This window comes from Vespula pensylvanica, chromosome 2 (genome assembly GCF_014466175.1).
Source record: "Vespula pensylvanica isolate Volc-1 chromosome 2, ASM1446617v1, whole genome shotgun sequence".
NCBI lineage: Eukaryota > Metazoa > Arthropoda > Insecta > Hymenoptera > Vespidae > Vespula > Vespula pensylvanica.
In genome coordinates, this window is record NC_057686.1 from 7,905,011 (window position 1) to 7,930,403 (window position 25,393).

Consider the following 25,393-nt stretch of genomic DNA (forward strand, 5'->3'; position numbering starts at 1 on the left):
GAATATTATCGGAGTTTAGAGAAAGATATTTCTTTAGACAGCTTTGTAAATAACTTTATAGATAGCTTTGAACATTCATATTTAAAAAAGAGAAAGAAAAAGAGAGAGAGAGAGAGAGAGAGAGAGAGAGAGAGTGTATGTATGTGTGTGAATTGATAAAATATCATGATTTTCTAATAGATAAATTATAATTTTTCAATCTTTCTGAAGTTACTTAACTTTCGAGTAATGTTGTCCATGCAAACGTTGACATAATAATAACATGTTTTTATCGGATTAGCAATAAAGTAGTTTTGTAGTCACTTTAGGAAATTGAGAAGCACATCTGTCGTGTATCTCATAGGAAGATAATCGATTCTGTTAGACGACAGAACAATCACGTAAGATCTACGTCCGTCAACGGAACCGTCGTCTCACAGACGATCGCCCATTTCCAAAGCCGCGTTGCCGACACAGAGAGCTTTACGCCGAATTGCGTTCGTGCAAAGGGCAATGCTTTAATCCCTTGCAGTTTGTGAACGATCAAACGCGTACAGAACCGATTAAAGAGAAAGAGGATATATATATATATATATATATATATATATATATATATATATAAATGTATGTGTGTATGTATATGTCTAGAAAGAGAAAGAGAGAAAGAAAGAAAAATAGAGATAGACGAAATAGAATGGAAGCAATAAGGAGTTTGATAATACTCACCTACGCGTTTTAGCAAGCTTTGTGATGAAAAAGAAAGTCCGTGAAGGGTGAGAGCTTGCGAGGAGATAAACGTGGAACGCAGAAGAAGAAGAAGAAAAAGAAGAAGAAGACGATGACGACGACGACGACGACGACGATGATAGGCGCGTCTCCACCCTGACCTTAATCCTTTTCTCGTTTCACCCCACTCCCTTTCTTGAAGACCCGTATTCCAACACTGTTCAAAGTCACTCTCACGCGCGCACACAGCATACACCTAAACGATAATATGTATCTAGTGGACGAGAAGGGATAAGATGTGTCATCATATGGATCGATGTACTAGGAGGACTCATTACCGTTTTTCGATCTTAGCAACGATCGTAATATCTCTCTCTCTCTCTCTCTCTCTCTCTCTCTCTCTCTCTCTCTCTCTCTCTATCTCTATCTTTCTCTCTCGAATATAAGCGAAGCGAAATAATCCAGTCGAAAGGATATGTAAATGCAATGATACTCGCGATACCGTTGAGTGGATGTAGATCGACTTGGTAGTAAAGCTAGTGATAGTAGTCGATCGGAAGGATTCGAGAAAGGTCAAAGGTCGCTCTAGTCTTTTCTCTTCTTTCTCTTACTCTTCTCAGTTCGTACCTTCGAAACTCTGAGATCGTATCTTTTGGAGAAATCGACTATCCCTGATCGCGTTTCCCTCTCGATTGGTCCATAGAAGAGAAGACCGTATCATTCGTAGATCTGATCTTCATCCTCTCGTTAAACGCCAAAAAGAGAGACATTATACGTCGATTTACTTTCTCTCGACGATCTATCTATCGTCCAATCGTTTGATCTCTCTCTCTCTCTTTCAAAGTTTACTCTGCTTCGTTGGAAGCGTTGATAATATTGTCTCACGTTTTCTCCCTCTCTCTCTCTCTCTCTCTCTCTCTCTCTCTCTCTTTCTCTCTCGCAACAACAGTTAGGATAGCAAACTGGATTCGTTCTCTCGAAAATATTTCTTTTTTTTTTTCGTTCTCATTTTCTCTACGTTTCGAGCTTCGTCATTCGTCCGACGAAAATTGCGGATTAGAAAACATACGACTCGTTGAAAATATCAGAAAAAAGAGACCTTCATTCTATTTTTGTTTATATTTTTTAAAGGAAAAAGAAAACGATGTTAGAGGTCTTCGATACGCAATGATTCCTTCTCTCTCTCTCCCTCTCTCTCTCTCTCTCTCTCCTTATCTCTATCTCTATCTTGTCCTCTTTTTTTTATCGTCTGGTGGACGTTCTTCTCGTAAGCACCAGCGAACATTTTCGAGTGGGCTATTAATCGCTTGCTAGACGCTTAATTGAATTTCTTTGGTCGTCAGGCGACGCTCTGAAGGTAGAGAGATAATCTCCCTTGATTCTTTCTCTCGTCTCACAATCGTCCGCAAGTTCCGCAAGAAAGAATGTGTAAACTACGAAGGAACTACGTAGTTTTACGGATCATTCACGGATTATTTTGTTAGTAACCACGTCCATTCATCTTTTCACTTTCTCTCTGTTTACAATCAAATGTTTGGAGTATTTTGAATGGGGTAATAGCGAAACAAATTTATATTGTATAATTATTACTTCACGATAATAATGTATTAAAGTTGTATACAGTCTTTAATCGATACAATTAAAAATGAAATTAATAAAATCGTAAATCGAAATTAAATAAATCGTAATCGAAGGTTTTTATCAGACATCTAATATATGTATACCGATATTAACGCTGCTGGTTTTTTTCCTTTCTTCGTGATAAAAAAAAAGAAAGATAAAATGAACAAGATAAAAGAAACAAGAAAAAAAAGAACAAAAGAACGATAGAATGAATAAAACGGAAAACGCGGAAAGTTCGGTGGAGCAGAACATTAATTCCAAAGCCCCGGAGAAACACGCGAGCAAGAAAGAAAGAAAAAGAAAGAAAGAAAAAGAAAGAAAGAGAAAGAGAGAGAGAGAAAGAGAGAGAGAGAGAGAGAGAGAAAAAGAGAGAGAGAAAGAGAGAGAGAGAGAGAGAGAGAGAGAGAGTTTTTCTCCTCGACGTGTAAGCGCGATCGTAGCGGCAGGTGTTACTACGAAGAGAATTTTCGGCAGAGTAAACGAGTACCGTCTACGTACACTATTAATTGCCGCCAGCTGCTAATTGGAGTTGGTACGTTCTCCGTTTTGGCTGGACAGAGAAACAAAGAGAAAACGAAGAAAAGTGTTTGTATGTGTGTATGTGCGTGAGCGTGCGTGTATATGTATGCGTATGTATGTATGAGAAAGAGAGAGACTAGATTTTCGTATTCGTAGAAGCGGAAGTTGACCGATAGAATGAGGATGCGTCGTAACGGAAACTGGTCAGCTTGTGTCCTGTGGCACAAAATGACGCACGAGAAGGATCGGAGAGAAAGGATGAGGAGGATGAGGAAGAGGAAGAGGAGCAGAGAGACAGAGAGAGAGACAGAGAGAGAGAGAGAGAGAGAGAGAGAGAGAGAGAGAGAGAGAGAGAGAGAGGAACGGAGCACTTCGTTATCGGATTGTTCGTGGCAAACGCCGTGTTTACACCGAGCTCGCGGATTACGTTTGCTCGTGCTATCGGATTCTAGTATATGTATATGCGTGTCTGTCTGTCTCTCTCTCTCTCTCTCTCTCTCTCTCTCTCTCTCTTTCTCTCTCTCTCTCTCTCTGTCTCTTTCTATCTCGCTCACTCTTTCGATATGCTGGATCGAAACGCAGGAAACTCGTTAATGCCTTTTTACGCGAGAATCGTGCGAACTGCGCGATTGCGCTTGTAGCCGCCACGGAACAGTGATACTCGACATCCCATAATGTTGTATCCTGTTCTATGTACATGACAGAGAGATAGATAGAGAGAAAGGGGAAGCTAGAAACGACGGTCGATGCAAGTTTCACTCTTTCCCGATGGTCTTCGATTTTTTTCGATTTCTTTTTTTTCGATTTTTTCCGATCTTTTTCTTTTTTTTTTTTTTTGCATGATACGATGACCAACCGCGCATGTTACGGACATGAATTTCGTTGCAGTTTGTTCGTTGCCTATCGGATTTTTATCTCTCTTTTTTCTCTTTATCTTGCGTGGAGGAGAGAGACGAGAGAGTAACTCGTTGTTAAGAGCGTTGAGGGATCAAATGTGGAGGATATAGATTGAACTGATCCAGATTGTAAAATCATCGAAATATAGACAGAAATAAAGGGGGAGAAAAAGAGAGAAAGAGAGAGAGAGAAAGAGAGAGAGAGAGAGAGAGAGAAAAGAGAAAATGATGGTCGTTTGTCGTCGTTTTACGACTTCATTAAGGCGTCGTTACGAGCTGGATACTAGCCGGTCGAACAAAGTGAGTACTTATGTAGCCCTTTCACGATAAACCACGTCGATTTATGAACGCCGACGGAACATTAATGGCCCTTACTAAATAATTTTTCGTCTCACGGAGAGAGATAGTTGCTGAGGAGCAAGAGGTAGAAGAAAGACGGAGAGAAACTCCGTTCCGGACGAGCGGCCGAGCGTGAGAAGATGACGTCGTAACCAGCTCGGCACGTTGTATTCGTTCGGTCCTGATGGAAATTTAATTCTCGATACCGCGATCTTTCAAGTCGAACGACGGACTTCCCGGCCATTTCGAACGCGAGAGTCGCGACGATAACGAAGAAACGAGCACCCTGCTCGTGTTCGAGCAGGATCGATCGTGAAACATCTCCAGCTTCGTCTCGCGATTTAATTTCCTATCGCTTTGGAAAATGTTCTCGACGTATGTGCTTGTTAGAAAATAATATATATATATATGTGTGTGCGTGTGTGCGATTTTATGTATATACAGTAATAGATACAATATATTTAAAAAAATAATTATTTATTTTTATCCGTCTTTGAAATGTAATTATACGAATATGACGTTTAATTTAAATGTTTTTTTTACACCGATGTCCGACAGCAACGGCGTCGATTTTTTTATACGAAACACTTTTTTCTTTTCTTAAAATTGGTAAATAAAAAGTTAGTCCGTGTAGTTCAGTTTTTTCGCATGCGTTTGTGCATGTGTGTATTTGTGTGTGTATGTATGTATTTGTGTGTGTGCGAGTGAGTATAAAAGAGAAACGAGACGAATACGCCTGGGAAATCCGTTCTGTTCAAAAACTGCCGCGAAAATTTGGCCCGTCAAGCTGACTGCTCGGATTCAACGAATCTGTCGGGACGATTAAGAGACAGAAACAGAAAGAGGGAGAAAGAGAGAGAGAGAGAGAGAGAGAGAGAGAGAGAAGGATAGGAGGAATATGTACCTACAACGAAAACGAATATCGATCCTTGAAACATTTATCGTATTTTTGCATCTAAGCGCAAATAAATTCTGCTGAGTGGTAAAAAGCAGGAGTGCTGACAGGAGAAAAGATTGTATAGAAGTACAAGTTGTCTTTCTCGATTTTACCGAAAATGTTTCTGTTGTTTTCCAGAGAATTTATCGTTTTTGCATAGTCCAAATCTATTTCTACGCTTTTCTTAGCAACGAAAGTTAATAATGGCAAATATTTCTCAATGACGAATTGCGTGTTGTTCGTAATAACTTCTAAATTTACTCCTTCTTATATAATTAAAAGTTCAGCTTAAAGCTGTACATCGAGATCCATTCAAAATTTTGATAGCGATCGATAAATCGTTAACTCTGGAGTTTGCGAGTTCTCTTAAACGATAGCTTTTGACGTCAGAGCGAGTTCAGTTATATAGAAATACGTTTGTTTTATTTCTTTTTTTTTTCCTTTTCTCTACTTTTCTCTTTATATAAATCTTTGCTCTCTTTTTATACATTCACGGTCAAAGTTTGCAGCTACCCATGGTCTATATTTATTTTTGAAAAAATAATTTGCGATTCGTTTGACACTGCTCTTTTGAGTAAAATCGCAAGTTTAACAATAAATAAAATTCATTTAGCAAACAATCTCAATGGTGAAATTTTTAGTGAAATAAAAATATTCAAATCTTTAAATTTGTATTAAAAATAAAGAAAAAATATTACATCAATACCTTACTGTGCTACTATCGATAAACCTACGTCGTTATCATTTTGAAACCATCGTGTTAAACAATACGGTTATGCATATTCATATCTTATTCAGGTATAAGCTCTGCCTCCTCGCTTCATTATGGCCACTCCTTGCTATAGCTCGCTTCAAAATCATTCGATGCTAGCACGACCCTGTCTCTCGGAACGGAAAACGCTAATCCTTTTCCGATATCGGATTGTTTGCGAGACGAGACGATTTCGATGCTTGCGATTTAAATTGATTTTATTCTTATTATTATTTTATCGACAACTTTCTAATGAGCTTACAATAAAAGAAGAGAGGCGGGAAATAAAGATGGAAAAAAGAAAAATTCGGTATAATTACGAATAGAAAACAATGCGCACCTATATCTCGTGTACGCGAGAATTTATTTCGAATGACGTCGCGTACGCTTTTTCGTAGTTTGCGAAACTCGTATACCGAGTTCGTTTCGGTCCTCGTTCGAATTCTAATGCTCTGAGAGTCGCAAGAGAACACGTTGGAAAATTTTCTCTCTTATACACAGGTATGAACCCGTACATATGCCTTTTTTTTCTCTCGTTTATGTTTTTTCCATTTCGAAAAGGGAGGTCGAGCGGCTTTTGTAACAACGAGAAGTTCGACGGTATCGTATGCACATACCCGTACGAACAGCTCGAATATATATTTAAATTTTAGCGCGGATATGGTAGCGTTAAAAGCCTCGCCTGGTGACGAGCTGTAAAGAAATTTTCAGCTTCGTCCATTTTCATCGACTCTACATGACTAGCGCATACCACGTTCCTCGATTCTCCAATTTCGTAAACTACATATTATTCGATACGAAAGAGAGAAAGAGACAGAGAGAAGCTTTGATATTTCGTTACTGTTCGTGAACATCGATAGCTACGAATGTAAACTTCGTTATGGTGTTGGAAACTTTAGCAATTACATTGGGTAGCATCGTGTGAAACGAAACGTTTGTTCGCGGCGTCGACGTGATTACGCTCGAATATCGAATGCAAGGGGAGAAAGAGAGGAAAAGAGAAAGATAGATAGAGGGTAGTTGGAGAAATCCGAAGGGACGATACAACGCCATCGAAAGCTGGCGATAACGTTATCGCTAGCAAGAATGAGCTTTCTATAAACATTTTATGGCTAAAAGTCATCTATAAAAGATGAAATGCAGTCTTTCCTCGATATACGAACACTCGATAACGATCGATAAGAAGAGCGATTCGATGAGCAATGCTGCATCAAAGATAAAAGAATCCTCTAATCTAGCTTAACAAAAACGTAAGGTAATTAAGCCGGGAAACTTGTGTTGCGTTTGGGTTGAAGCGAGCACGCTCAAGTGACAATTTCATGATATTGTATAGTCCACTGATTCACGATGCATAGTGCGCCCTGTCGCATCATTCATCGAGTAAGCGGTCACAGTGACCATAATTTCTACCCAATTTGTCCACTTATCGGAAACATCGAGAAAGCTTGCCGCCAAAAAGCACTCTCGATCATACCGATATCGATCGATCAAAGTAATATTCTCGAGTTGTTTCGTCGAGAGGGCCGAGAGTATTTTGTGATGGTGTGTGCGTGTGAAAATAACTTTAAAGAGAGAAGAAGGGGAGAGGGAGGGAGAGAAAGATAGTGAGAGTGAGACAGAGAGAGAGAGAGAGAGAAAAAGAGAGAGAGAGATGCATAACGAAAGGTCGTTAAGTACCTTCGACTCGGTAGCCCTCGTAGCGAACAATTGCTCTCGTCGTATCCATTAAGTTTCCCTTTGATTCATCCGACGCGTCACCCCATCCCGTCGTAGCTTGTGGTCACCGAGGCGGAACACGCTTTTTAAAGGAAGAACCCTTTCGTGGACTGTAATTTCTATCTTGGTTAATCACATTTCTTTCTTTCTTTTTCTTTTTCCTTATAAGAGCTTTGTATACCCAAGAAAGAAAAAGAGAGAGAAAAAGACGGACCGCGCGCTTTTTTTCCTCTCCGACAGAGAGCCAAACGAAATGTCGAACGAACGGGGCACGTCGAATGGTTCGGCGAAAGCAAGAAAACTCACTTCGTAGAAAAATCTCAAGAAAGTTCGAACGTAGTAATAAGCACGACAGTCCGCGATATCAAAAGAGAGAAAGGAGAGAATAGTCACGATTGACCCTTTCTCGATTAGAGCTTTCAAGAGTTTAGGAAGGAAAGAGCTTAAGGCGTAGAGAAATCGTCATTCGACGTAAAAGCTTTCTCGGAGCTTCGTGTCTCGCTCGTTCTCTTCGTTTCACTCTTCCTTTCTCTTTCTCTCTTTCTCTCTTTCTCTCTCTCTCTTTCTCTGTCTCTTTCTTAGTTGCACCGCTTTTATAGTTCTCTCGTCGCGTGTCGACCTCACGGTACTCAGATCAGTCGACGTTCCATTTATTTCCGTCGACGGAAACGTGACACCCGGCGAACCGTTAGGAGCTGCGAACCCGTCGCTCCCATCGAAGAGTCGCCGGCAGACTGCGAGAGAGCCTGCCGCCGAGCCGAGATGTGGGAGCGCCGGCAACTCTCTGAGAGAGAGAGAGAAAGAGAGAGAGAGAGAGAGAGATCGACGAGCACGCGCGAGACGACTATCGGAAAAGGACGAACGATGCCGTGACGAGAAGAAGAGAAGGGCAGCGAAAGGGGTGACTCGTGCGAGTGCGCAGCATCCTCTTTCTTTCTCTCTGTTCGTCTATTCATCTCTCTCTCTCTCTCTCTTTCTATATATATGTTCGTCTATTCATCTCTCCGTCTCTCTCTCTCTCTCTCTCTCTCTCTCTCTCTCTCTCTCTCTCTGTATGTTCGTCTATTCATCTATCTATCTCTCTGTCTGTCTCTCTCGATGTTCTTTCGGTCCGTCTCCTTTCCTTCCATTCGTCCAATGTAACTCCGTCAAGAGATAGCGAAAAAGAAAGAAAGAGAGAGAGAGAGAAAGAGAGAGAGAGAGAGAGACAAAAAGAATAGTTTCTTGCTCGTGACCGCTCTCTTCGCGGCTACATTCTGGCGCGCAAGCTCTCCGCAAGCGCGGGGGGTTGTTTGTACTAAAACGTCGACTGGTTGCTGCCTCGGAGACGTCGTCCTTCGATTCCTTCGTATTTGTCTCCTCTTCCACATACTTTGATTACGCGTTGGAGAAGAACGCATTCGAGCTTCTTTCTTCTTCTAAAGGTACTTCGTTGCAAATATGGGGTAAAAAGAGGACAGTATTCTCCTCGCAATACTACCTCTCCCGCGTGATTTATTCGTGCTATATTTTTATTACTCTCTCAATGTCTTCTCGCTCTATACTTTTTATTGTTGATATTTTCTTTTTTTTAGAAAGAAATTCACGATCTAGTCCATTCTAAGATATATCATTTGCATCTTTTTTTCATTAGGATAATATTCCGTATTCTTTGATAAAAGAGTAAAGAATATATTGAAATTTATTGGATTTTATGAAGACGAGTTAAATTGCGCGGTACAAAGGGAAAAGTGTGAATTTTAGATGGAAATGCAAAGCTTTTGAAAATGATGTATAAATATCGACGAAAGTAATGACAGTGACAAATAGAATTAATGTTGAAATAATCGTTGGCTGCGTGTGCGAGATAAAATACGAGATTAGTATTAGTAACGTAAACCCATGAAGAGAGATAGAGGAATAAGATGTAATACTAGGAGATTCTTAAGAAAGTTTCTCGCACCAAAGTATGCGCCGTTAAGCTTCGTTAAGAAACGATATTGTAGGAGAGAGAAAGAGAAAGAGAACGAGAACGAAAGCGAAAGAGAGAGAGAGAGAAAGAGAGAGAGAGAGAGAGAGAGAGAGAGAGAGAGAAAGAATGAGAAGTAGGCGATTGCAAAATGATTTATGGTCTGTAAATTTGAAGTTTAGCAATTTTCACAAGTATTATGTGAAGGGAGAAAGAGCGATAAAGAGAAAGAGAGAGAAAGAGAGAAAGTGATAGGAAAAGAGGAGAGAAGAAAGTAAAGAAAGAGAAAGAGAGAGGGAGAAAGACGTGTTGCTACATAAGAGAGCAAGTGAACGGAGCTTTTAGGAAGCACTGCAAGCCCGACACTTTCTGACGTGAGGTACCTATACAGTTTCCTTTTACACGTTGTCGTTGCTGTCGTCATGGAGGCGACGATGTACACCAGCCAACGTTCAAAGACAAGAACCTAGGGGGATACTGCAGGTTTCGAATTTTCTGTGAAACGCGGGTCGACTGAAAAGCTTCGCTGAGATTAGGTCGACTGCCAATTTCCGCGAGCTCTAACTCTCTCTTTCTCTCTTTCTCTTTATCTTCCTCTCTCTCTCTCTCTTTTCTCTTTTTCTTGTCGCTATACACAACATGCTTTTAAAGGACCAAAGAGGGAGAATCAAATTTAAAGCTTTCAAATTCAAAGACCAAACTTCGGCGGTTTCTCGGTAGTTATATGTGTGCTTTCTTGAATACGTGTGCGTACACAATATACATATATTTATATATAAGTATACGTAGAAAGACGTTGTAACGTTCCTTCACCGACGAAGAAAATATACTTTTAAGGAAAAAGACGGCTTTCGAGAGGCACCACGAAAGACCGTTCATAACCGCGAAACTGCTGTCGTCTTGTTCTTTTGACTAAAGTACGAGACGCGCGTTATAAACTACTGCTTTCCTTTTTCTTCTTTCCTTCTCTCGGTGAACCTGGAAAGTCAAGGTAAGGTCTTTTAGATGAAAACGAAGCTTTCGAACTTCGAGAGACCGGTCTTGAAAAAGGAAAGCGTCTGAGTTGCATCCTTTCATAAACGTCAACGTTCCTTTTCTTTTATCTCTTCACTTACTTTTCAAATCTTAAATTACTTTTATTTTCTAGCCACGAAGCGACCATTTCAATTACTATAAACAGTCCATTTTCTCGGCATTTATATTTCTTTTTCTCGATGACGTTTCATTTGCATGATAAATTTCTCTATTTATTTTATACGGTACAAAAAAAGAAAAAAAAGAAAAATTATGACGGTAAACCATAATTACGATATATTTTCTTTTCTTCTTTCTTTCAATAGCATTACATTCGTGAAAAGTACGTGATACGTTAGGTAAATACGTTCGATCGAGATAGTCAAGACTGATTTGAGATCGGCTGAACGGAAATACCGAAGGCTAGAGAATGAAATATGGTTTGAGGTACTTGCTCGTTCGTGTTTCTTCATTGTAGGAAACAAAGAAGGAAGAGAAAAAGACGAAGAAGAAGAAGAAGAAGAAGAAAAAGAAGAAGAAGAGGAAGAGGAAGAAGGAGGGAGATTCGCGTTTAAGGTCGCGATGCCGAATGAGTGAAGGATCGTTGAGGTCAGCCGCACGCGCGCGTTTCTTCGAGCATTTTTTCTCTCTCTCTCTCTTTTCCCTCCCTTCTCCATCCCTTACCCATGTTTCGCTGCTTTTGTTCGCCGGATATCACGACCGATTCTAGTTATTTACGCCCAGCGATGAATAACAATGAATGGCCTCGCGTGCTATACCGTTGCTATCTATAAATCCTTTCGCATGCTCTTCGTGACAATTCGCGGGGACGAAATTTCACGAAAATGGAAATGGGTGAAGAGGCGATGGAGCATGGAGAACGTAATTTGTTACTTAAAGTTTTCGTGCGTTGTTTAAAGTGAAGCGTAGTAGAGCAAGTCATTAATTTTAAAATCATGTCCCACGTCGCACATTAATGATCAAGTAATATGTAGTTACATGGGTACTTGTTGTATCGATAATATTTAATTTTCAAAAATAATAGAGTTTATATATACTCATCGATGCGGCAAGTCAAAATGCGCTATCTTTATTTTCTCTGCGGCCGTCGAGTACAAAGCTAATTGTGAGTTTAAGTGTTAAAACGTAACAATATCTTATTAATATATTACATATGTGTCTTTATTCAACGTTTATATTCAACGAATTGAATTTTTCGTCTGTTTTATTAATGTTGCATTTAGTATTTATTTGTATTGTTCTTTATTATTACTTATTAAAAACATTGATCACTTCTGGCATTCATAATTTCAACAACATTGCTGTTTTTCTTCTTTCGAAAATTTCCACAGAAAATAGTTTCTCCATCTTTTTCATTCACACGGTGATAAAGAAACAAAATTTCAGAATAAGAGAAAAATGATATTATTTCGAAATCATATAATCTTGTTCTATACGAGCCGTTTATTTTTAAAGTGGCTTAAGTATACTTTTTTTAGATCGTTTGAATCAATCTAAAAATATTGATTTCTGATAATGGTAGTATAATATTTTTGCGTTTAAAAAAATGTATAATCTACAAATCCAATCAGCTTAATAAACATTATTTAAAAGATAGGATGTTTTTGTGGCTATAAATGGACTTAAGCTATTTCAAAACTTAATGAAATGATATTTTTAATTTTTAGAAAAACGTGAATTCTTTAAAAAGTATTATAATAGTTTTAAAAGTCAATGCATCTAAAAAACTATCATCTTGAGCTGTAAAAATAAAAATTGAACATTTATTCACTTTTAAAAGAATTATGCAATCAAATTATATTATATTTATATCTCCTTTATTTTATTTATACGGGAAAGATTTAAAATGATCATGATGTACAGGTGGTATATATTGCAATGTCTATTATATATTTGTATTTAGTTGTTGTGATTGTTTCTACATTTTTATACAACAGCGACAGTTCTAAATATAGAACGTTAATAACATCATTGATCTTTTTCGATGCGATAACAAATTTATCGTTCGAATGTAGACTTAACCGACTTTCAGAATAAAAATAATTACCACTTCAACTAATTAATCTAATTATTAATAAAATATCATCTGTTCTAATCTATCTATTTTATTAATTTAAATTTAATCTATTAATGAAATATCTGAAATCTTTATATCTAATTCTAATATCTATATCTAAATCTAAATATCTTTAAATTTAATCTATTAATGAAATATGAGTTTGAACACATTGGCTGTAAATTGTTTAAAAGTGAGAAAATAACGTAAGAATTATAATCGTTATAAAGGATAACTTGATCTTTTTTAAAATAGACTTAAGCCATTCTCAAAATAAAGGACTCATATAATTCATTGAGAAATATATATTTTTTCAAAATAATCCCAATGGAATACATACGCTTTATTATTGGTACTATTACTTGATTTTATCGATCCGATTTCTAAAAATATATGCACGCATCTCGATAGCAACGTGGCTGACAATAAAGAAAGAAATAAAGTATGAAATGAAAGAGGAGGAGAAGTGATGTCTCGAGGGAGCGTATAACAATTCTATCTGAGTCACGATAGCATCGTTATTTTTTAATGCCAACGGACTGAAAAAAAAATGCTGTTTAAAATTTATTTTTTCTCTCTCTCTCTCTCTCTCTCTCTCTCTCTTTCTCTCTCTTGTCTTCCATTTTTTTCAGGTTTTATTAATCTTTTTTACGTCACTTATTTATCCTTGGGGTGCGTTCACGTCGAACAATATTTTTCTACAACGTTGAAGGAGTTTCTCGAATAGAATAATAAAGTACACAGACAAGAACTATTTCTCCGGTTTCGCATAATTATATGTATAAATGGATTTCTTTTCGTTTTATATATACCTACGTATATATATGCACATTTATATATAGTAATTACGTGTGTATATATATATATATATATATATATATATATATATATGATATATGTATGTATGTATGTATGTATGTAAAATGTAAGATAGTATATTATCGTCGCCGTATTAGTCTGGCTTTTAAAACGTTTACGAAGAGTTACAATTTGAACTCCGTCTCCACCAACTCCCTCACCTGTTAGTCCGGTTTAGTCTAGCTGCCGTTATTACGTGCATAGCTTTCATGTCAAGCTCTCATCGGGCATTACCATGGGAAAAATTGTAAAAGGTATTCTAATTCTTGCATCAGCGTGAAAATTTTTGTGATACCTACGTAGTTCCCTGCGTAACTATTACACGTTGAAAATATTCAATTTCGTTTGCGATGAAAATTTGGTTGGTTCAATAAAGAAATAGAAAGAAAAGGAAATAAAATAAATTAAACGGATAAATGATTTACGTGAAACTTTTCTTACAGGAGTTCAATCGATTGAACTACTATTAGAAAAGTTCACTAATAGTACCTGCCTATTTACTCGCTGTCAGTTCGAAATCTTCATCCTTTGGATCTAAAGGCTCGCTTGGTTCACTTTGTAGGTACACAGAAGTGTAAGGGCGCAGGTTATAGTGGCAGTAGGTGGGCGTCTAATAATAAACAGGCGAGTACCAAAAGCTCCGTTGCGCCCGTAATATTACGTCGGATCATGGGGCTAGATAGTGGTACTAGTAGTAGTAATAGTAGCAGTAGGAGCAGCAAGTCTCAGGCTCTTCGTCTGGTAAGTTCCTTTACTTAGCTGGCTCGTCTCGCCCGGAGGGCGGCTTATCGCCGTCGCTGACTACACAACCGCTCTTCGAAATTTCCTACCTAGAACGCCTACGACTTTAACGCGCAACTCGTCCGTTCGTGAGAGCAAGTTTCCGGGTGGTGTTGAGTTCCTTCAAGAGAATTGCAATTTTCTTCCTATTCTTTCTTTCTTTCTCTCTTCATAGTCTTTATCTTCATCCCTTTTTCTTTATTCTTTTCAATCTTTTTCTCTCTCTTTAACATGTAATTTGAACTTTCTTATCTTTGTTTCAATCGATTTTAGAATAGACATCGATAAGAATCTCGAGTTAATCTCTTCTCTGAGTTCTAATCACGTTCCAAATATACCTTTCAAATCTTAGTGTATGAATATTAAATAGTTGGGTATATCGAGATCACTTATCTACAAATTCCATAAAACCTTTGTAATAATTTACTTACTTCTTCTTTACAATTCGACTATTATCATTCTTTTATTAACGAAAGAAAGGGACAATTAGAAAAAGATCGTCCAACGAAGAGAATGAGAAACGGAGGCTGAAATTTGGCGAGGAAAGTACTAATTTTTAGGATAAAATTAGCGTCCAAACGAAAGTGTGAAAAGGACAGATGTTGGCATGCAACGACGAAGAGAATGAGAAAGTAAAAGAGAAAGAGAAACAGAGAGGGAGAAACAGAGAGAGAGAGAGAGAGAGAGAGAGAGAGAGAGAGAGAGAGAGAGAGAAAGAGAGAGAGATAGAGAAAGAGGGAGAGAGAGAGAATGAATAAATGAGAGAGAGACGAAGTTCAGCATAAATTAACTCGTTTTCACAATGGCGCATTATGCGTCGTCGTTTAACCCCTGGAGCGCTGCAACCATTGGAAGCATTGTTTGCGACCGCAAATGCAATGACGGCGGTGTACGGAAAGGGCCGAGTTCGCCGTACATCGAAGCCCGAGCGTATCGAAAAGGGAGAGCTTCGTATTGTGTGTCGTTATCTCGTTAGCATTGTACTCGATCATTGAAATAACCTAATTCTCGTTCGTACATTCCATCAAGTCAGCATCGTATCAACGTCGATTTTCGCTAATTAGAAACTTTCATTGTTATCCGTCCATCTGAAGGTACATTACGTTCCTTGTAAATGCAATAAGAATTGAATTATTCTAAATAGGATCCTCTAGAGGATAGATACGTTCTACGTTACAAGATACTAACGTTATACTAGTTACATGGGTTACACAATTTCCATATTATCATTCTATTTTCTCCTTCGAACTATTCAACTTTGTCCTGAGATATATTCCTATATCATCAAAAATAACAGAGACGTTTAAGATGGTCAATTAGATAGGATAAATGTATATGGTTTTATACAATTCTTTTTTATCTTTTTAGAAGAATACAAGTCACTATTTTTACGTTTTACTATTTGAATAGGTATTGTAAGGAGATCGTTTATTTACTTTATAGTTATTAACGACATTTAGCACGAAAGATTTCGAGTTTCTACTTTCGTTATTCGATATTTATGACATAACATTCCAATTTCAACAATTAATCGAATCATGTAGATAGTATGGTCTTTATACCGGGGAAGAATTAATGTAGGACCAATATGCGTATGTGGACATTGAACAAACAGTCGCTTTGTAAACCGGAATTTCACCGCATGCGTGGCTATTTGCCGATGCCACCTATCTTCGTTCTCTCTCTCTCTCTCTCTCTCTCTTGCTCTTTATCGCAGTTTCCACGTTTTCACTTCACGTACTAGAGTCTCGTTTTGAGAACTCACGAATTATCTAACCTTCCGAGCACGTTCGACTATCCGAGCCAAGACCTTCTTTCGAAAGAAGAAGAAGCAGAAGAAGAAGAAGAAGAAGAAGAAGATGAAGATGAAGAAGAACAAGAAGAAAAAAGAACAAGAAGAAGAACAAGAGGAAGAAAAGATGGAAGAAGAAGAAGAAGAACGGTACTCGTGAAAGTTCGGAAAAAGCTTTCGCGAACTTCCCTTGAAACGTGTTGTTGCAGACGTTAATAACTCGAAGATCGTAATTTTTCTTGTGCCTTTTAAAGAACGATCGAACTTGGCTGATACTTTTTAGTTGTACGCTAGTGATTCTTAAAGTGGCGTATAAAGTAAAATAAAATAAGTCTTTTCCGAGGTGATAAGGTTTAAAAGAAGTAACGAAACATGACAGGGATGGTTAGAAATTATGAATAAAGGAATTAAATAGTAGGTGGGGAAGGAAACACTTTGTTCCATTCATCCTCTGTTCTTATTCTCTCTTTTCTTCTTCTTCTTCTTCCTCTTCGTCTTTGAAAATATGCGAAAAACGAGCAACGAGAGGTGTACAATGAATGGAATAATCAACGGGATGGCAAGGTAGCTGATATTACCCCGCCATTTTTCTACCGACCCTTATATCCGTATCCCATGCTCTTCAACCCCCTTCTCGCGTAAAGATTTATAATCAAATTTTAATGGCAGAACATGGAGGTTGCTGTCAAGGCGATATTAACGCGTCGTCCAATATGTTGCTCTTCTTCCTTTCTCTCTTGCTCGCCCTTCGTTTATCGTTATTCGTCTCTATCGTTTTAAACGAATTTCTATGGTAAATGAATCACAAATAATTCTATCACATTATACACGATACAAAGGACTTTAAATACAATAATAAGAATTATTTATGAGTTCCTTTGTACCGATTTATTTGCCGTTTAATATTTCATGTTCGTTAATGAATAATTGGTAGTCGATATTGATACGAAATACGGATAGAGTACCTCTCTTTGATGAGAAAATCGAATCTCAATAAAATAGAACAAAATGAAAAATGGAAAAATGAAAAAAAGGAAAAAAAGGCGAAAAAGTGTGAAACGTGTTATCACGAGCAAACGAGTTGAACGATGACAGTGATAGTAGTAACGAGGTAGATGGTAGTAGGTCCCAGATTACTTCTACGGAATACCGGAAAGTAGAGAAGCCAACTGTTTCATCGCTTCTCTCGTAATAACTCTTCTGGCAGGTACAATTAGTGGTTAGTCTCGACCGCTCGTACGCCGAGCACGTCTGCGAATGCTTCATAAAGCGTTGCACTCACAAGGCCGAAGAGTTGAGTCTGAGTCGTACTGCTCTCCGTACCTACGAAGACATCCCGCAAGCACTCACACGCAGGTTGGATCGCTCGGATCCGGTCCGTTCATTTCTCTTTTTCTCTTACTCTGACCCTCTAACGTTACAGCTAAAAGAGAATAGAGGGAAAGAGGAAAGAATGTATACTGACTTTGGGTCGCGTTAACTTTTCTCTACATTTCTGTCAGATTTTACACTAAACCCGACGACTTACAGACTTATAAGAGCCACAAGGAACGCTGAAGGGCTCTCTCGAAATAACGAAGAAATAATTATGAGTCAACGGCTCAAGATCTCGTCAGTTCGTATGTTCTTTTCTCATTTGAGTGACAGCATTGAATTTACAAAAGCGACTCAACTAAAGTTCTAAGACATTTCTTATCGACTTTCTCTATCTGTTCGTTTCCTTATTCTTTTAGTAGTTTTATTTGAATTTTTATCAATTTAATTTGATTAGAATCATTCTAGATTTTTGACAACGTATTTTCTTTTTATTCTGTTTTTCTTTTTCTTTTTATACTCCTTTTTTTCAACGAAATAAATTAGCAAATATTCGCATTTTTTTTCGAGTTCCCTCTTTCCCTCAAACCATAAATTTCTTTAAAGTGGTAATAATATATGCGTTTTGTCAGATTTATAAACGTAGAACAATTATCTTTCTTGGAATTTTTTATTTCCTTTTCCTTTATTCTTTCCTCTTCTTGTATATCTTTATATAGTAAAAAGAAATGACACCGTTATTATGCTCGTGTAGAAACACCGTTTAATACGCATTTCCTAATGCCATTTTACATTATATCATCGCTAAATGCAAGCTCGCGCGCATGAATTACAATCACTTAGATACGGGGAAAACGATGGCACTTAATAATAATTAAAGCGAGAATTACGAGGTACGAGGTTGTTATAATAACGTAAATAAAAGGAAAGAGAGATACAGAAAGAGTTGTTATTTTTATCATCCCTTTTCCTTTCTCTTTTTGGTTCGCCCTTCGTCAGTGGTTATCTCGCGACCACCAGCAACCCTCGGTCTCTTTCGTCTGGAACTAACGTACTCTTGTATTCCGTCTCTGTCTTCGCTTTCTTCCCATCCCTTTACTCTAACCGCGATTTATGTTGTGCACGCGCGCAGCTCCCAAAAATTCGCCGATTCCGTGCGAATTCACCCTACGTCGTCCAGTCGGCATCGTCGAAAGAATTAGTTTTGCGTTTTTCTCCATTTTTCTTGCTTTCTTCTCTCTTTCTCGCTCTCTCTTTCTCTTTTACTCTCTCTCTTTTTCTCTTTTTCTCTTTCTTTCTTTCTTTCTTTCTTTCTGTCTCTCTTTCTCTCTCTCTCTCTCTCTCTCTCTCTCTCTCTCTCTCTCTCTCTCTCTGTCTTCCTCATAAGATATCCCGCATTTGTATGATTTCTGCGTAAAATATACACGGTGTCCCATTTAAGTTTGAACGCCTAAAAATTCCCCTTGAATTGATTAATATGAAAAAATATTGGAGGGAGAAGTTGTACTTTTCGAAAGGGTGAATATAATGATATAGAAATGTATTTTCAAAATAATTTTAAGCACAGTTAAAAGAATAATTCGAAGGATATCGTTTTTTTTTTCTTTTTTTTTCAATTCTGACCTTGATTGGAAAAAATTACATTTGGATGAGAAAAACATAACGGTCTTAAACCTACGTGTTTCGAATGATGTATTTCGTAGATCATGATTGTCATTAGGTATTCGAAAGATGCAAATTCGTCTTGCAACATTTCTCCCATATTAATAATTCCAAAAAAAAATATTAAAATGTTTCGATCGTCCTGTATAATTTTTACTATAATATCGAAATTGTTAATACGTTTTAATAATTTCAAAATAATGAAAATTTTAATGAAAAACGTCGCGATTAAAGAAGGTTTATAATAATTAATGAAATTTCGGAGGATGTCGATTATTTACAAAATTTCATCTTCTCTCGTTATTGATCCAGTTTCTCGAACATATATGTACCTCCAAGGAACACAGAACACCTGACAACGTACGCACTCGCGTACGAAGCGAGTTTTGTGAAGACGCCACACTGAAGGCACTTGTTTCATAATTCGATATACACGTTGCAGCCAGGACTACGTAACTCGTGTAATATAAACCCATTAAGGTGAAGCATAATTTTGAATGAAATCAGCTTGATACGACGCGATCTAATGTGAGCTAATTTAACTGTGGAATATAGGTACAAGGTGAATTGTTAGGAGAAAATTACTTGGGAAATCTTACTGAACGACATTACGAGAAAGTGAGATAGAAGGAAAGGGAAAATTGAAGATAAAGGGAGATAGAGATAAAGAGACAGAAAGATAGAGGATAAGGTAAAACGTTAAGGGGCGATTTTTCTCTTTCCTTTTCTTGAGTCGACTCGAGATTTACGAAGTCACCGCGTTCATGGTCGATGTACCTCGAATCGATATCGAAGCGAGTAACTTCCGGTCGGTTAATGCGGTTCAATGACCGTAACGGACGAATATAAGTTTCTTCTACTCGCGATGTAACTCGTAATAATGATTTGAAGCGTTAATAATTATTTTAAAGGATTGAGATCGTACCGAATTTGTACGTATGACTTGGAAACAGGTTGGTTGGTGAAATTCGAAGAGGTAAATACGTAAGAAGCGACGAATGAACTGATTTTGAGGAATTAACGGAGAGCAGAAATCGTAGTTTTGAAAACGTTGAGTTGAAAATTGAGTGGAGAAAGCCGAGTATAATTTTTAAAGGAATGACCGTCATAGCGAGCACGTCTCTCAGGGGACGTTTCTTCTGATGATCAAAGGGAAAGAAGAAGCTCTACCACAACTATAGACGGCAAAGAAAGAGGAATAACTGGTAAAGTTATCGAACGATCGTGCTTGCCGCGTTCGTCCTTGTATTTACGAGAACCGATTTGGCAGAGCATCCCACTGGCTGCAGACGGGAAGGAGACTACGCGAGGAGTTTGGAAACTTCCGTGCCACTTTATGAGGACACAGAGAAGAAGAAAAAACATATAGGAAAAAGAAGAGAAAAAAAATAATAGCGGAGATCGAAGACCGGTCTCGCTCGAATTTCATTTCGCTTTCCTTCGAATGTCGTGTAATAAAAAAAAGATATTCTTTCGTATCTTCCGTAGCATGGCTACGCTTAACGGCATGGCGTGTTTTTGGATTAATTAACGATGATGGGAGGAATTGGTGCGCAACGTTAATGATCGTCCATTCGTCTCGTCTACGTTCAATTAAGAAACCGTTATGGGTCGTTTGGAAGATTAATTTATTAAATTAATGCTTCTCCTCGTTGGAACATTCGATTCTGGATTAAATCAATTTCCTTTATTTCGAAAGAAGAAATTTCGTGGTGCTTTTACAAGTCGATTGTTTTCTTGATCAGAAATAAGCGAGATCATTAAATTAAGAGAAGATTCGAATTATAAATCCCATTAAAATTCGCCTAATAATTTTCTTTTATACATTATCGTTCTCGTTGTAAAGTATCGACGAGACGTGATTATTTTCTCCCCTATTTACGATCGATCGTTTTTTAAATTAGGCCATCGTTCGCCGCGCCGTTATATTTTAATTTGCCATCTATATTTTAATACACCATCTGCGAATGGCGTGTAAGAGTTAGGGCAGCATAACTCGGAAACTGGCAAATGCATTTATTGGCTAAAACTAAAGGCAATGCCAAGCGAATGCGTTAGTAAATTTGTCGGTAGACGTTTGGAGTATCTGCATCTTCGCTAGATGTAGGGGGTGGTGGTAGACGAGGAAGAGAAAGAGGAGAGAGGAGAAAGATCCAATTTATCAAGGAATTTTCGTAGTTAATCGAGAGGAAATGATAGACGTCCGAAGTACCCATCAGCCTCTGACATTTTTCGAAGCGAGAGTTTAACCCAGCGTCGTTCTCTTTTCACGGTTTATCGTCGCGGACGAGAAAAGAAAGGAACGTTCATGTTGCTCGCTCCTGTTTCTTGCTTTCTCTGCGAAGGAACCGAAAAATCTTGCCGGTGGTCTCGGAATGAAAGAACGAACGAGCTCCAATTTCCACGTAGTTACGCCGATAATCGTTCTCCACTTTACAGCAAACTGTTACGAGATCGAATGTCTGCTCTATCTCTGCAATTCTTCGCTCCCACATCTCTTACGGATAGTTCGAAATAAGAGAAAAGAAAAATAAAGAGAGAGAGAGAGAGGGAGAGAGAGAGAGAGAGAAAGAGAGAGAGAGAGAAGATACTGTCGTCGCCAGCCGGTCGGGCGAACGAAATGAACTTTATCACGCAGTTGGAATCTCCATTGGAAACGTGTGCCGACGAGAAACTTCCTATTCTCTGTTTCCTTCTCTACGTTCTCTTTCTTCTTTTTTTCTTCGATGTCTTTTCTTCGACGGCTTTCCTTCGTCCAGCAGTTCCTTTACTTACTGCTCCACGTGCTAACCAACGATTCATGATTCCTAACTCTTACATCGTTCTTCTTCTCCTTTCTTTCATATAGATACTTTTTGGCTTGAACGACCCAATGGAATTTTCTCATGGGATCAAGACCGAAGTCAATTTTTCACTACGTTCCAAGGTGACTTTGATTTTTTGCTTTAACCGAAAGGGACAAATCTTATCTCTTACGAACGTTCGATGCATTCGATGTTTTTAATACATTAATAATTGCATGCGATCTTTCTCTCTCTCTCTCTCTCTCTCTCTCTCTCTTTCTCTCTTTCTCTTTCTCTTTCTCTTTCTCTTTCTTTTTCACTCTATTCCTTTCTGTCTCATTGGTCGGCCGACAAAAGCTGCAAATTTCTGGCTTCGAGTTATTTCGAGTTCACTAAATTTCAATTTATATGCAAATATTAGCTTCGTCCGGTCACAAATATTGCAATCGCGTAGTTTCGAGCAAAACACCTCTCTTCTGTCCCGAGTGAGAGAGAGCTTCTACGAGGAAATTTATGAGAACGAGGAGAAGGGAAAGAGATAGGGCATGTCGTATGAGAAAAGGACGACTAAGAGAAAGGCATCTCTTTGGAAGTTCCACGAAAAGTCGGATAGAAAATGGAAACTGTAAAAGTTACGGGTAAGACCTGGCTTTGAAGTATCAAGTATTTGCAATAACAAAGCTTAGGGCGACCAAGCGAGAATAAAGATCATAGTTTCTTTCTGTTTTAAAATTTTTACGTTAACTAACTCTTTTATTTATAATACATATTTAATAACGTAATATAAAATGAAGCAATTCCTGATAACGATTTTAGCAAAGCTTCCTTAATAATAATACTTATTTAAATATTATTTTTCTATATGATAATACTTATCTAATAAATGAATGAAGTTTTTAAATGATTCTGTAAGCAATTCTGAAATAAGAATAAAGCAAAGTTTTCGGTTGTTTATAGAAACTCATTGAAAGGAAAGACATGCTGTTAAAACTTCACAGAATCTATTAATATTCAACAAGAAGATTATTTCCAAATTTATTTTGCTTAAAGAGCAGATTATTTTGCTTAAAGAGAGATTTCAAAAATTATGTAAATATGATCGATCATACTCACGACAGACAACAATTTACTATACCAGTCACTTTTGCCAGCAAAAAAGGAAACAGAAAATTCAAAAAGAGAAAACCTACGAGCGGTTCTTTTGATCGAAGCAAGCCGATTCTCTTTCTTACTTTTCCTGAGAAAAACATGCTGCTTTCGTAGTTTGTATTATCGTTTTCCTTCTATATCCTCTCGTTCTCTCTTTATCTTTTAGCGGTTGTACGCGAAAATTCGGAGCTGCTCCAGTTAACAATCGCGATTAAGATCTCAAGATCCCTTGGAACGCCCGAACTACCAACATTAGCGGAAAGATTAACGTCCGTTATGTACTCTCGGTCGTTAAGAGGAGAAAGCAAGCTCGAAAGAAAGACAGATATAGAGAGAAAGAGGGTGAGAGAAGGAGAGAGAGAGAGAGAGAGAGAGAGAGAGAGAGAGAGAGAGAAGTAAACAGAGTGAAAGAGAAGAAAGAGAAAATCTCGTTTCTAGGACGATAAACGGAGTATGCTTCAACGCTTTCCGATTATGTGCTAAGGGTAGCAACCAAGTTATATCGAATCGAAGGACCACCCTCGATGGGATTTCTCGAGAAGGTAGAGAAATCCTGGTGTCGAGTTAAATAATACATGCGCTCGGAAAAAATGTATTACGAAAGAAATCAGCTGTTTTTTCACGTAGCAATTTTTTTTCCCTCTGCATTATTAATATTTATCGAAAAAGAAACAGAGGGAGAAAGAAAGAGAGGAAAAGAGAGAGAGAGAGAGAGAGAGAGAGAGAGAGAGTAAAAAGAATTGCAAGGAGGAAAGACGGCTGGCAATCTCACAAGATCCAAAGAAAAGAAAATGTCGGTCGCTCTCGGTGACGTGGTCGAAACTATTTACCGATCTCATTCGTCGAGGAGCCAATTCCAGAAAGAGAATACGAGCGAACGAGTGGTACGGAAGCAGCGTGTAACGTTTCGAAGATCGAAAGAAGATTCGGATAAAATCCCACGAATAATGAGAAATTCACCGTTAGAAGTAATATCAGTCTATTTCGTATCAGTCCATTTTCGGATTATTTTTGCATTTTCTTTTCTTCTTTTTATCCCTCTCCTATTATTTACCTACATCCCTGACACGAACGATATTTTTTCAGCTGGTCGATGTTGAAAGAAGGGTACTTGGCGTTTAGGAAACGTTCTGATAATGCGTGGATTATCCTCGTCTATCTGTTATTCGATCGGATTACCGAATGTTTCTAATCAAAGTAGCGACGAGTCACCGTAGAAACAGTTTTCTATAGGATCGTATAAAATAGGCTTTCGGTATTCATTGTCGGTCAAAATTAACTCATTCGTATCGCTAAATCTTTGAGAATTAGTATACTTCTTCAAAATAAATTGCATTATATTTCTAACGATCTTTTTTTTCGCTCTCTCTCTCTTTCTCTTTTTTCATGTAAAGTTATATTCTGAAATTCTCAGTTTGCAACTTTGATTCTAACGAAGAGGTCGAACGAATGGATCTAACGAACGGATTTCATATTATTATAGGTTTCTGGTAATTATCTGAAATTAGTTAGTAGAGGGAAAGAGAAATGTTCAGGTGACGGTATGAAATGATTATGGAATGCGTAGGAGATGGTTCTCCGATGGGGAAGGGTGTTCGATCGATCGGTCAAACGATTTCAAGTGAATCGATCGATTAATGTCTATTGTGAAGCAGCTACGCCTGGATTACCGTCGGTCTCCTAACTAGCAGAACATAGTTAGAGAAATGGCCCGTCCGGTCTTTTCAGATACGCGTCTGTATTACGCAAATGTGACCCTATTCAGGTAGCGCGTTAATACCTGCATGACGTAATACGATGCGCCCTAGAACGGAACTTGAGACCGACGCGTCGCGATGCACGCCATGATGGACGAGTGTGATGCTACTGCGATGATATTCCAAGTAATTAGGGGTCTTGCGGAAACGTTGCGAGAAACTTTGCATCGTTACTTTGCCCAGTTATTAATTTCTGATCGTGAATAGAAGTACGAGTTAGTTTGCTATCGGGACAAGTAGAGAATATCCGTTTGGTGGTCAGACATGAGTACCCTCCAAGTAGAAAAGTCGATTATGGTTGGATAGTAATCTAAATTGTGGTAGTAGTATATATATGTGTGTAGATAGCCGACTACCATTCGATCAACTAGACGCAACCCACGTTGAATTCAGACAAGAAATATCACTCAACGGAGAAGTTTAATCAGAAATAATAATCTAAAGAATAACGTCATGGTATAATTTGAAGTATCATTTTTAGATGAATTATTAAATACTTATCGGTCGTTAAAATTGTATCTTATCAACGTTTTACTTCTTACTATAGAAAAATATGAGGTATATTAAATAGTTTATATATATGTGTATATATATATATATTTCTAAATTATAAATATATAAATAATAAATTTATAAATTAATTTAATTCAATTAATTTAATTAGTTTACTAATATAAATTATAAATTTATAAATTAAATTTGACATTACAAATATTTAAAAAACTTAACTACAATTAATAACTTTTGTCTAATTTATATAGCTCATAATAATT

The 25,393-nt window shown here is 37.7% G+C and overlaps 1 protein-coding gene across 8 annotated transcripts in view; it reads right to left on the reverse strand.

Annotated features, from left to right (window-relative positions):
- The window catches only part of LOC122637502 (chaoptin-like), a 68,539-nt gene extending 60,308 nt beyond the window's left edge, over positions 1–8,231 (reverse strand). The window contains exons 1-3 of one of the 8 annotated variants that reach the window (XM_043829665.1): positions 7,793–8,231; positions 7,448–7,596; positions 706–979 (exon numbers count right to left, since the gene is read on the reverse strand). The gene's annotated coding sequence lies outside the window, so the exon portion shown is untranslated. Of the gene's footprint in view, positions 1–705; positions 980–7,447 lie in introns of all 8 variants that reach the window. The other 7 variants (XM_043829664.1, XM_043829663.1, XM_043829667.1 and 4 more) reach the window with 7 other exon arrangements.
- Positions 8,232–25,393: the final 17,162 nt, after the last annotated feature.